Source organism: Balaenoptera physalus, assembly GCF_965194825.1.
Source record: "Balaenoptera physalus genome assembly, chromosome: 21".
Taxonomy (NCBI): domain Eukaryota; kingdom Metazoa; phylum Chordata; class Mammalia; order Artiodactyla; family Balaenopteridae; genus Balaenoptera; species Balaenoptera physalus.
The window spans coordinates 22,518,712-22,532,507 of record NC_138902.1 but is presented as its reverse complement, the minus strand read 5'-3'; positions in this window follow the sequence as shown (position 1 = coordinate 22,532,507).

Genomic DNA, 13,796 nt, shown 5'->3' with positions numbered 1-13,796 from the left:
AGACTGCAGGGTCAAGGGCAGAAGCTGGGAGATCAGTTAGGAGACTGCTGCATAGATGCAGGGGCCTTGCTTGTCCATGGAGATGGGGTAAGGGGCTCGGATCCTGGTAGAGACGAGGGGTTTCCTGATGGAGTGAATGTGGATTCTAAAAAAGGGTGGACTCAAGGACTGTTTCTTTTTAGGACCTCTTAGGCTACTCTGCACACAGTGGGCCTTTAATTAATGTTTCTGAACATTTCCAGATTTAAAATTAGAAACACATTTGCTCACAGACAGCTTCAGGTATTAAGGCCATGAGAATTAATTCCTGCCATGAGAACTCAGAAGGGGCAGTGGTTTTATCCATTTTAATGAGAGGACAAATAAAAATGATAACACAATTGTGGCATTTGGTCCATCCTTTTAGGATCATCATATATTCCTGTTTAACTTTATTTAATTGGATTAAAATAAATACTATTCTGGTAACCAATTGTGGTTCTTCTACAGGATGTACGCCTGATGTCTTTTGAAGTCACCCACACTAGCAGTGATTTGATTGGATGCTCACGTTGTGTTCGGATTTTTAGGCAAATTGAAGGTGGTGACACATTACAGGCAGAAAGAAATCAGGTGGATTATTTTGTGTCGATGTAGGTAGGACATTTTGTTAAAGATGTGTTCCGTTATGAATGACGGATGACAGATATATAACGCTAACCATTATTTTTAAATGAAAGTGTTTAACATATTTTGTGTAGTCTATTTTCCTATCAAAAGTTTAAAAGAAAAAAAAAAGCAATCTTTGCAGACCCCCATGGCAGAGACAAAAAGGTCAATGCTCTGTGAGTTGATAATGAAGATGCTGGGTGAATATCTCTGTGATTGCTTCAATTTTATGAAAGTTTGGAAATTTCATTGCATCACTGTTTGGGTGTTCTCTGAGACTTCAGCTGTGCTTATGAGAATGGGCAGAACAGAAAGACAAAGTGAGAGGCAAGGGAAGTACCAGGCTTCCAGCATCCCAGCCGCCTGGCAGCATGGAACAGGAATCAGTGCTGGTGAATTGGGAGAAGGCCCATGGTCGACCCCTTGCGGTGTAAACTTGGGCAAATCATTTAACACATGTGCAGCTTAGTCTATTTGTAAAAAAGAAATAATTTGGATTCCCTATTTCTTAAATTAGTTCTGACGTTCAGAAGTGAAAGTGATAGGACATAAAATTGCTTTGTAAACACTAATTATACAGATAAATGTAAGCCTCTATTATTGATCTAGCAATAAGGTGCATTATTCGTACATATAAGATGTGTTCAACCCAATGATCACAGACACATTTTTTCATCATCCTAAAATCTGTATTAAGTTTTCTGGACATAAATAACCATCATTTCATGATTCTAATTTTTTTTTTTTTTTTTTTGGCTGTGCCTTGTGGCTCGTGGGTTAATTCCCAGGCCAGGGATTGAACCCAGGCCCACGGCAGTGAAAGCGCAGAGTCCTAACCTCTGGATCGCCAGAGAATTCCCTCATGATTGTTATTTTTCCTCTCTGTTGACCCATTCATGATAAACTTCATAGTGAGATTTAATCTTTAACCTATATGTTTATGTGTGTGGGGGTGTGTGGATGAGTGTGACATTAATAGTAAAAGGAAGGAAAAAAGAAATGTGGACCAGGCCTTACAGAGGGCAGATGAGGCCTTACAGATGAGCGCATCCAGTTTCCTCATTTTAAGTAAAGGAAGCTGGCTGCGGTTGATTGCCAGGATTACACAGCTTATTAGAGCAGAACCAGCGCTGAAAGCCAGGTCAATGGACTCCTAGTTCAGTGTTCTTTCTACCTTCGTTTACTTCTCTCCTGTATTATGCAATGTTTCTACACATATTAGCACAGAGTATTACACCACTTATATATAACATTCCTCCCCCAGCAGTCCTCTCCCCCAAGCAAGAACTTTCTACCAAACCTTGAACTATTTCACTTAAAGCTCTCCAGCTAAGTAACTAGAGGAAGCAGAGGGCATGTATTTTTAGAGCCAGAGCTAAGCCAGAATTGCTTTTCTCTTTATCATCCATGTACTTCTTTCAAAATCCAAATTTTTTCCCTGATATCTCTGAAATCTTTTTATATGTGATTGACTTGACACTGTCTTCCTCATGCAGAAGCATTTCTAGAAGTTCCACCGAACAACCCGTTACATCTCACATGCCGTCCTGCTCTTCAGGATGGCCAGGGCAGATGGGTTTAGTTTTGTGTTTTCTTTTTGAGTTGGGGCTCTCTTCTTAAGGGTGAGAGGGAGGCTGGATATCGTCAGGGCAACAGCCTTTCTGCCACAGCGGGCTTTCTTGACACCGATAGAAACAAGTTCCTTCCTCGCCTGTAGGCTCCATCATATCCAAGGCTTACTTCTCTTGCCAGGATTTACCACAGTCTGAATTTATTTTCTCCCTTCACCTGTGTGCTTATTCATTGTTTTGCTCTCTCTTCGTGAGGATGTAAGCTTCCTGAGAGCAGGGAGCTCACCTGTGTTGGTCATCAGTGTACCTTGAGTGTGTAGCATTTGATAGGCACTCACATATTAAAAGTATAAAAGAATTGTGGGGTCAGTGAGTTGGAACATTCATAAGATTTGGATCCATATTGTCAAATTGCCTCCCCCAAAATGTCAAAGTTCACATTCTCATCAGTGATGTCCAGGAGGGTCCTTTTCCTTGTATCCTCTCTGAACCTGGGTATTATAACTCAGTGAAAAGCCCTTGTTGATATCCTAGACAAAACACTAAAAAAGAATTCTTAATTTATATTTGTTTGTTTCAATGTATTTTAGAAAGATTTTTGTTCAAACTCATTAAAATTTTTTTCTTTTTTGATTATGGTAACATAAAGGGATAAACTTTAATGGTCAAGAAAATTCAGTTAATCTTCCCTGGGTAAATTAAAGATGACTGTACAGCTTCTCTCAGTTATGAAGATCAAACATGTTTGACAGCATTTTAAGAAGTATAAACAAGTTATGCAATCATAACGATTTATTATGCTCAAGATGGGAGTGCAGAGGACACTGATGGTTTTACTCAGCATATTTAAAGTACTGTAAAGATATCTAGTTAGACAGTCGGGCCTTCTGTATCTGTGGGTTCTGCATCCTCGGATTCAACCAACCTCAGATTGAAAATATACATATAAAAAAAAAAATCCAGCAAGTTCCAAAAAGTGAAACTTGAATTTGCCACGTGCCAGCAACTATTTAGATAGCATTTACATCATATTTACAACTTTTTACATACCATTTACATTGTATTAAGTATTATAACTAATCTAGAGATGATTTAAAATATCCAGGAGGGTGTGCATAGGTTATATGCAAATACTATGCCATTTTATATAAGGGACTTGAGCATGCCTGGATTTTGGAATACTTAGTGGGAAGGCGTGGGGGTCCCGGCACCAATCCCCCACGGATACCGAGGGATGACTGTACTTGGTGAGACATTGGTGGTGTTCAGAACAACCAGTACGGATAGAAAGGAAGAAATTGATTGGTTCTCTTCCCAACTACTTATTCACCCACAGAGCATTCATAATGAATACCCACAAGAACTCATTGCTTACAAGGACCAATTAACCCACTTAACCAATGCATTTCGTCCTTGCTGATGCACACAGAAAGAGAATACTTGCTATCTAAAAGGATCTGGCTCCAGTCTCAAGGGTATACAGGTCAAAGTTAATTTTTTTTTTGACTGTGGTTCTGTGAACTGTTGGGGCTGACTTTCTTTAAATCCCTCTTTTTCTCAGCATGTTGGCAGACCATGCATGTGTGAAGGGCCCAGCGGGGATGACACAGTGGTGGTCTGGGAGTGAGGGGAGAAGCTTTCAAGGGCATCACAATCTGCTGTCATCCTGAGCTCTCCAGAGACTGCAGGGTGACCCGAGTCAGACTTCTCTCTACTTCGTTCTTCTGGGTGTTTTGGTCTGTTGATTTTCCAGTGTCCGTAACCCAAAGCAACATATCTTTCTTGGCATGTTTGGAAAGGGAGCTGTTGCTAAGATTATTGAGCTCACAAGGGAAAGTTCTTATAGTTACACGTATATAATACATTATTCTAAGCTGAAGATTGCATAGTTATAGATACCTGCTAGGTCAGTTTTTCTTAACCATTTTAATAAAACTAATGCTAACCAGTAAACTTGATGCAATCATTTCTCAAAGGAGCTTTGGGATTTAATAACTACTTTCCTTTTTCTAGCGTTTGTATTCTAGATATTACATTTGGAAGTAGAATGTACACCCATTGTAAAATGCCTAACCTTTAAGCTCCTTCTTTGGAATTCAATATAATTAAAAACAGAAAGTATTTATTAAGTTTCTGGGAATGCCAGCCCTATGTGAGGAGTTTTGGGGGACACCCAAGAAGTCCAAGTCCTGTAAGTGATGTCCTAATTATGTAAAGGAATAAAAAACCTTTACCGGATTTCGGTTCCCAATTCGCTCATCTGAGAAACGCTTTCTCCAGATAGGACAGGATAATGATTCCTTTAATTGGACCCCCATTCTGCAGGGAGAGGTGGAAACTGCTCCCATCGAGCCATTCTCTGGCTGGTACCACCCTTTCAAGTGCTTGAACTATAACACATTCATCACACCCACAGTTTGCGGGCTCCAACAGGGCAAGGTAATTCACCTTTGGAAATAGTGGTATCTAGACAATGACAGAGAGGCAGAATTCCCCTAAGAGGTGTAAAATATGGAATATGATGATTTTGAGTTTCCCTGTGATTCTTTACTTAGCATTTGATAATACTTTTCCTTTTCGGGGTCCGTTATACCCAAGGTTTTACCTTCTAGCCCTGGGAGGTTGCTGTGTTAAGGCTGGTTCTCATGCCGCATTGACCCGTCTCTCTAATTTCTTATAGGCTTAAAAAAAGGCTTTATTGGTATGTAATTCACATAACATACAATTCACTCATTTAAAGTGTACATTCAGGGACTTCCCTTGCGGTCCAGTGGTTTAGGACTCTGTGCTTCCATTGCAGGGAGCAAGGGTTCAATTCCTGGTCTGGGAACTAAGATCCTGCATGCCACGTGGTGTGGCCAAAAAAATAAATAAATAAATAAAAATAAAGTGTACATTCAGATATGTGCAACCATCACCACAGTCGATTTTTTATTTTATTTTATTTTATTTTTAATTAATTAATTTATTTTTGGCTGCGTTGGGTCTTTGTTGCTGCACGTGGGCTTTCTCTAGTTGCGGCGAGCGGGCTTTCTCTAGTTGTGGCGAGCGGGGGCTGCTCTTCGTTGCGGTGCACGGACTCCTCATTGCGGTGACTTCTCTTGTTGCGGAGCACGGGCTCTAGGTGCATGGGCTTCAGTAGTTGTGGCGCGCGGGCTCAGTAGTTGTGGTTCGCGGACTCTAGAGCACAGGCTCAGTAGTTGCAGTGCACGGGCCCAGTTGCTCTGCAGCATGTGGGATCTTCCCGGACCAGGGCTCAAACCTGTGTCCCCTGCATTGGCACATGGATTCTTAGCCACTGGGCCACCAGGGAAGTCCCCACAGTCCATGTTAGAACATTTTCATCACCTCGAGAAGAAATCCGACATCCCTTAGCTGTCCCCTCCGTAGCCTCCCACCCCCTCCAGACCTAAAAAACTACTGATCTACTTTTTTTTTTAAATCTCTGAAGCCCTCATGAATCAGCACTTTGATATAAATCTCCACTGTTTTTTGATCAGTTCTTCTCCAGACCTTGACGTATGCTCTCCCCTTCAGTTGGAGCCAGTACACTAGGGAACATGATAACCTAAAAGTAGCGCCACAGAGAGGTTAAGGGTTAGGGTTAAGCACAAAGTGTTCTCAGGTGAACTGAAAATCTTGACTCAGAATTTGGAGAACGTCCCCAGCCTAAAGTCTTTTCATGGAGATCAAATTGCAGGATTCCTCTTTTGCCTCTTGGGAAGTACAAAAACATGTTGTGGTCTAGCTTTTTGCTGCACCTTCCCTCTCTGGTTTTCTTTAATTTACATCCACCTTTTACTGTGCTTGCCTTTAGGATGTTTCATCTGTATCCACCACATTCATCAGGGAACAAATACATCGTCCTTCTTCTGCCTTTTGCTGTCAGTGTATTGGAATACTGGTTGTCTTCTCAGCCATGAGGTTTATCACAGCATTGTCCTTGGTTTTGGAAGAAGAGTGAATCAACATTATCTTCCCTGAAGTCTGTATCTTAACCACCTTCTAGTAGCATTAATCTGCCACATCATCCCAAAGATGTAAGGAAGGCACTGCATACTGTCTAAACTGAGACTTATTGTCTGTTGAAGGGTATTATGCACTCTCTTATTAAAATATCTCCACTCATGACCCTGAATACTTCCAAGAAGGGTGAGCACAAGAGAAGGTATACATGGGGACGTTTAGGTGGGGAGGAGAGCATGTTAGAAAGCAGAGCATGGTAGAGATCAGTGTAATCAGTCATTTATCATTTTGATGTAGAAGAATTTTGATGATTTTCTTTTGGTTTTCTAGTTCAATTTTTATTGTAACAATTACAAGTCTTTTAACCATTCTATATTCAATTTTGCTTTGAAGACACTTGATGTTAGGCTTTTTAAAATGTCACTGAATAATTATATTCTTCTGGTGTGAAAAACTTGTGGTATTAGAATAAGCCTCCTATTTCTTAAATAGCCTTAAACATACTTCAGCCGTTCTCTCTCTGATGCAATCAGGACTGTAGAGACTGGAATGAAACTGTATCTAGTCCAGTAAAACTTTTGTTTTAGGGTCTTTCACTTATTAATAATTCATTTCATGAAAGATTCAAACCCTGTAGTCTCTTATAAAATTCCATGATTCAGTCAATACTGTGCTTTATTTTTATTTATTTATTTATTTATTTTTGGCTGTGTTGGGTCTTCATTGCTGCACGCGGGCTTTCTCTAGTTGCGGTGAGCGGGGACCACTCTTCGTTGCGGTGCACGGGTTTCTCATTGCGGTGGCTTCTCTTGTTGAGGAGCACGGGCTCTAGGCGTGCGGGCTCAGTAGTTGTGGCTCATGGGCTTCAGTAGTTGTGGCACGTGGGCCCAGTAGTTGTGGCTTGCAGACTGTAGAGCACAGGCTCAGCAGTTGTGGCGCACGGGCTTAGTTGCTCTGCAGCATGTGGGATCTTCCCAGACCAGGGCTCGAACCCGTGTCCCCTGCATTGGCAGGTGGATTCTTAACCACTGTGCCACTAGGGAAGCACCGTGCTTTATTTTTAAAGTGGCCACATATATATGTATGGATACTTCCTGTAATATCCACCTCCCTTAAAATAAAATTCCTGAAGCTTTAATTGATAGAGGGCATAGTCTTCTTAGCTTATTTCAGTCCTTCTAAGGGAAAATCAGCATGTGCTTGTGTTCTTAATTTTCAGAGCCATAAGAACAAGGTTTACTCCTCCAACACCTCAGGAGGCAGCATAAAAGAGTGGCAGGGGTACCATACTTTAACTTGCATTCATCTAGTCCTGGCTGAGTTAGTAGGTTTCCCACAAAAGCCCATTTTTCCTTTCCTGAATCATTTTTGAGCCAAAGGCCCTATAAGGGAAAGATTCCCTGCTTTGTGATGAAATGCCAGCACATGACATTCTTTCTAATGAGTCACAGTCAATAAAAATTGTTCTCCAAATGAATCTGAGTATGCCTCCACACCGAGCTACATGAAAGAAACATCTTTTTGAAATCAAAACATGTCGTTTCATCCACTGAGTTCAGACAGACGTTTCACTTCTGTAAGCAAAGAAAATGAGTCTCCACACAAAGTGAAAATCCAGTCTGTCCTTATTTTTCCTTAGTTATACATGTTATGTAGTTTGACAAAATGAGGGAGACACATTGGAAAACGGTCTCGGGGTTTGGAGACTGAGGGGAAGCTACTGATGAATTTTGTGTATAAAAATAATAAAATAATATAATAATAATAAAATAATAATAAAATAATAAAATGATTATTCATTAGTCTAAAGGTATTTTGAACTCCTGAGAGCTTCCATATAAACATTAGGTGATAGGATTTGCTTATATAGCATGATTGAACATGAAATACAGGCTACAGCTTTACTATAAAGCAGTGGGGTGTGGGGAGGTGGATAAGGACCAGGGGTCGGGAGGGAGGGAGGGCTGTTAAGGAAAACTGATTCTTAACAGATCTCCCTGCCTCCACGGCCTCCCCGTTCCCATCCCTGCCCGCCCCACCTGGCCGTGTCCACAGACCAGTGTTCCTTATCTTCTGAGCACGTTGAGCTGCTGATCAGAACCTTTCATTGGCTGCCCATTACCTACTGAATCATGTTCAGACTCCTTTTCTTGGTCCTCAGAGCTTACAGTAATGTGGCTTTAAACTCCTTCTCCACCTGTATCATTAGATTAATCATCTTCCCATACCCTTCATCTCCTCGTATGTCATGCATTTTCCTGCCTTGCCCTTCACCTCCCTTCCCCACCCAATTCCCTGCCTGTTTTTCCTGAAGCTCCCCGCACCCAACCCTTTCTCATGCCAGCTGAACGCATCTTCTTTCTCCATGTTCTTGTCACACTCTGACGGTCTCTCTGACACCGACCCCAGGCTGTGTTCTTTTCTACTATTATGTATTTGTACATAATATATGTAATATTTGTACAGCACTTTTCAGCCACAAAGAATTTTCACAAACATGGGTATTATCTACCCAGGAGGTTTTTATTCATATTTTGCAGATAACTCAGGCTTTGAGAGTTTAAGTAACTTGTCCAAAGTCACAGAGCTAATATTTGGTAGAGCTGGAATTCGGCTGCAGGTTTTCTGACCCTCAATCCAGAATCTACTTCCCTCCTAGGATTGTGGTGAGGGCTAGTTAAAAAAAAAAAAAAAAAATCTCTTAAGGATGAGAGCAATTTCCAAATGTAAAGTGCTGCTCAGATGAAAGGAGGGATCTATCCATCAGACTGCAGTTTTCTCAAAGCCAGAGACTAAGTCATTTTCATCTTTCATCTTTGCATATAAATGCAGATTCTCAGGCCCACCCCAGACCTGCTGAATCAGTGACTCCAGTGTCTTTGTGCTGACAAACTCTCCAGGTATTCTGATGCACGCTCAGCTCTGAGAACCAGGGCTGTGAGAGAGGATTAGTCTTTCTTTGTGGGTCCCTTGTCCTCCAGAGATGGGGCATTATCAGATCATTAGCAAGTAAGCAAACCTTGATTCTCAGAGGAGAGGATGAGTGAGCAAAGTATACATATATATAGTGCTGAGTGAGCGAAGATTTTATCAGGGATTAAACAATAAATAAATAAAGACTAAACTGGCAAGATTTTGAGCTGTAAAGGGTGTTGTCTTCCCTGGAAGGCAGGTGTCAAGTGGAGCTTTAAGTGATGGAGGTAAGAAGACAGGACTTTGAAAGGGAAATTCTTCATGGGTGTCAGAAAAACTCATGGGGAGGGGAGAAAAAGAGTTATTACAGAGTTTTAATTTGGAAAAGAAATGACATTAAAGATTTTTTTTTCTTTGAAAACAGCTGACAACAGGCCTTTGGTAAAAGAGTGGAACAACCCAGATGTAGAGAACAGGTAATAAAGTACTGAGGGGTGAGGTTAACCCCTTGGTCTAGAGAATGGACTCGGGCATTTGAGTTCCTGTGACCATTTTCTTTTGAGTTCAGCTATAGACTGTTTTTATTTTCCCTAAGCAATGCATTGTTCTAAAGAGAGAAAAAAAGAAAAACAAACTCTGAAAGGTTCCTGGTTTCTTTAAGCTATTTTGAATAATGCAAAATGTTGCTTGGTACCCTCATTTGAAATGTATACAGAATTAGCTAGTGAGAAAGAGGAACCTGCTAAAGTTCGCGGAATCCGGATAGTCTATCGCCAGAGTGGCTGTGTCCTGTAAGTCTCCAGGAACCCTCTGGTGTGAACTTGCATCTAGTGTCCTGAGAGCACGGCTTGAGTCATCCTTCGGTACGCATATTCTAGGAAGCCACCCCCCGCCCCGACCTTCCTGGAGGTTTCCGTGGGTTCCTGTTCCCTAGTCAACTTTGCTGTCGCCTTATTTCAGAGTCTGAAAGCATATCCCCAGGGTGGAACTTGGCCCCTTTTTCAATTCTCCCCCTCCCCAAAGCGCCACTAACTAGGCTCCTGTACGTAACAGGCTATGATATTGTGATTTATAATAAGAAATACATATCTGACCTTCGTCCCTGTTTCTCGCACAGAGCTCCTAAAACCTTTGGAATTTTCTAAGTGGTAAGAGTTATGAAGGTGTCTTTTATTACTCATAACAAGCCCCTTTCAACCCTGTCGACCAAAAAAATTTAATCAGTCATCTAAAAAGAAATAGAAAATTTTGTTTGCACCAAATAGAGGATTATAACCTGGGAAGCAGTCTTTCAGAAAGCTCTGAGGTCTGTTCTGCCCATTAGTAGGTCGAAACATAGTTATCTAAGTTTTTGAGACACAGGGCTGTATGTTAAATGACATATTATGGACAGTTTACACAATCCAGATCTAAGCATACAAAGTGAGTAGTGGGTCATGGGTCATCGTGGCCCCTTACAAGATTAAGAAGGAATGTTATCTTTTAAGGAGTTGTCTTGGTGCCAGGAGAATGTTGCTTTTTATGGTTGAGCAGGTATTTCTGCCGATGGGGAGGTTTGGTCCATGCATAATGCAGATATACAATGCACAGTAGAGGGGTGAGAGGAGGCCAAAGGGCAGAGAAAAATTATGTTTAAATTTTCCTTGACTTGCCTTAGTATATTAATTTTTATTTCATCAATCCCATCTGAGTTTATGTGAATGAAGTGACTTTTGGAAAGACCCTAAGGATGAGGGCTGGTGGCCAGGAGAGCCAAACATGTGATTAGAGGGTTGGAACTTTCAGTCTCATCCCTTGACCTCCGGGGAGGGGAGAGGGGCTGGAGATTGAGTTCAGTCACCAATGGCCAATGACTTAATCATGCCTCCATAATGAAGCCTCCATAAAACCCCAAAGGGCAAGGTTCCGACAGCTTGCAGGTAGGTGAACTCGTGGAGGTGCTAGGAAGGCGATGTGTCTGCTGGGGGCACGGAAGCTCCGTGCCCTTTCCCACATATCTGGCCCCGTGCATCCCTTCCATCTGGCTGTTCCTGAGTTATATCCTTTTATAATAACCCAGCAATCTAGTAAGTAAACTGTTTTCCATGAGTTATGTGAGCCGCTCTAGCAAATTAATTGAACCCAAGGAAAGGGGGTTGTGGGAACCTCTGGTTTATAGCTGGTAGGTCAGAAGCACAGGTGACACCCTGGACTTGTGATTGGCATCTGCATGGAGTGGGGGAGTCTCGTGGGACTGAGCCCTTAACCTGTGGGATCTGACACTCTCCCAGGGTGGGTGGTGTCAGACTTGAGCTAAATTGTAGGACACCCAGCTGGTGTTGCAGAATTGCTTCGTGTGGGAAAACTGCCACACATCCGGTGTCCGAAGTGCAGTCAGTGGTGCTTTAGCAGGGTTTTGAGAGTAAAGGACACACGTGGGGCTGTGTCTTTCTTTTATACAGGCTTTTAGGGAGGATATTGGCTTATTTAGGGAGACAACAGCACAGCCCAGAAGAGGCTACTACTTAAAATTGAATGCTATACTAAAATGTTTACCCAGGAAATACGGTGTCTGGAATTTCCTTCAAAATAATTTATGGGGGAGGGGTGAGTCGGTGGGGTGCTTTAGATGAAACAAGATTGACTGTGAGTTAATTGTTAAAGTTGGGTATGGTCCATGGAGGGTCATGATACTTGTCTGTCTACTTTTGTATATGCTTGAAATTTTTCATAATAAATAATTTTTTAAACGCATGCTGGGTACCCCTGAGCTGTCCTAGAATCCTCAGCCACCCCTGGCATGGGTAGTTTCTCTCTGGCCATCCTTCTGTCTATGGCCCTGCCTGTTGATGTGTCTGCTTGGATCCCCCTTCCCCTCTGCCATGCCTTTCTTCACTGCTCTCTTCCCTTCTATGACCCACTAAAACCCTGTCTTCCCCACCTATGGGGAACTCTAAAATAATAATAACAATTATCCTGTTCTATGCAAAGCAAGCAGTTTCTTTTTTGTTGAGACTTCCCATCAGGCCTCCACTGGAAGCAACTACTCTTTTATAACGAAACATACCCATTCATACTGTTTTTCTGAACAAAAACAGTTCTAACCTCATGAAGAATTCTGCCTCCCTCCCAGTCCATCTGGATCCTGCCACCAGCTTTTAAAATCACTGTATTTCTCCCATCAGAGTTCTCAAATTTGTTTAACTGCAAAGTAGAAGTCATGAATGGTAGATATTTCTATGACTTCAGGAAAGGGAATTTAGTCTCTGTCTAGAAACTTCCGTCAGGAGAGGTTCGGCTATGAGACTTGACTCTTGGTTTGTCTCTGGTTGAGAGGCGCAGGCGAAGGGAAACTCCTACAATCTCCTAAAACTCTTGTTTTCTACATACTCCTCTTCCTTTAAATTCCCCTTACTCCTTTTACCAGAACTTCTGGCAAGTAACATGTTGACTCATGCTATTTTGTCACTTCCTTCCTCTGGCTCACCTCCAGTGGAGATGCAAAAGAGTTGTCAAGTGACCAATAGGCAAGTCAGGTTGAAAGCAACGTCCCGCTACAAAAACTTGATCATCTGGAACTGGCAGTGACAAACTGAGACAGAGTTAGGTTGGATGAAGAGATCTCTCCTGCCTTCCAGCGTGAATCACTCTTTCCCTGTTTCCTTTGGAGCTCAGATTCTACAGAGCCCATCTGTGTGTATGAAGGATGCAGCATCAGGAGTGACCTGTGCATCTCAGGGGTCTTAATTTCAGCCATGGTAGGAGCCTATTGAAGGGAACTTGGGGGGCAGCTGGCTTTTAGGCAAATGGCTGCTCTCCTTCCTGACTTCTCTTCGAGGGCCAGTGGTCAGGCTGACAGTCTGAACCTGTCTAGGGTCGGGAAGAGTGTCTTTCTAGAAATGTAAGGAAAGTTGATGGTGAAATACCCAGAGAGTCATAATTATAGGAGTCCTGTCTAATCACTCTGGGGGGAGGTGAGGTGTGGCATGAGTTGGAGAAGGGTGGGGAGGATGGACTCTCCTGAATTTTATAAGCCATAGAAATACAGTTGCTAGATAAAATATGGGATACTCACTTAAATTTGAATTTCAGATAAACAACAAATACATTTTGAGTATAAGTGTGGCCCAAATATTGCATGGGACACACGTATACTAAAAAAATGATACTTGCTATTTGTCGGAAATTCAAAAATGTAGCTGGGTACTGCATTTTTATTTTCTGGAGACCCTGTATAGTAACCCAGTTGTTTTGATCTTTTTTTGCTCCATTGATGTAACAAGTCATCATGGTGTATTTGTTCAGCGAAGCAAGCACAATGATTATGCCTTATCTTAATCGTGCCTTATCTTGGCCTACTTTCAGTGAAAAAGTCACCTATTTTTTCCCTTTGGGAATGTTGTTAAAACAATGATTGTGCTATGAAAATAACTCCCATCCAAAGGTCTTTCATTACGTCGTATATGCTTCTCGGAGAGAACATGCCATTGAGGGTTCAGAAATCATTACTTAACTCCGTGCTTTCCTGCTTTTGATGCCTTTTTAAATTTTATTTTTTTTTATTATGAAAAATTTTAAACAGACACTAAAGAAGAAAGAACAATGAACTTCCATGTTCACCCAGCCTCAACAATCATCAACTCATAATCAATACTGCTTCATCTATAACCCCCCTATTCTGTCCATCCCAACCCCATTAATTTGAAACAAGTTCCAGAG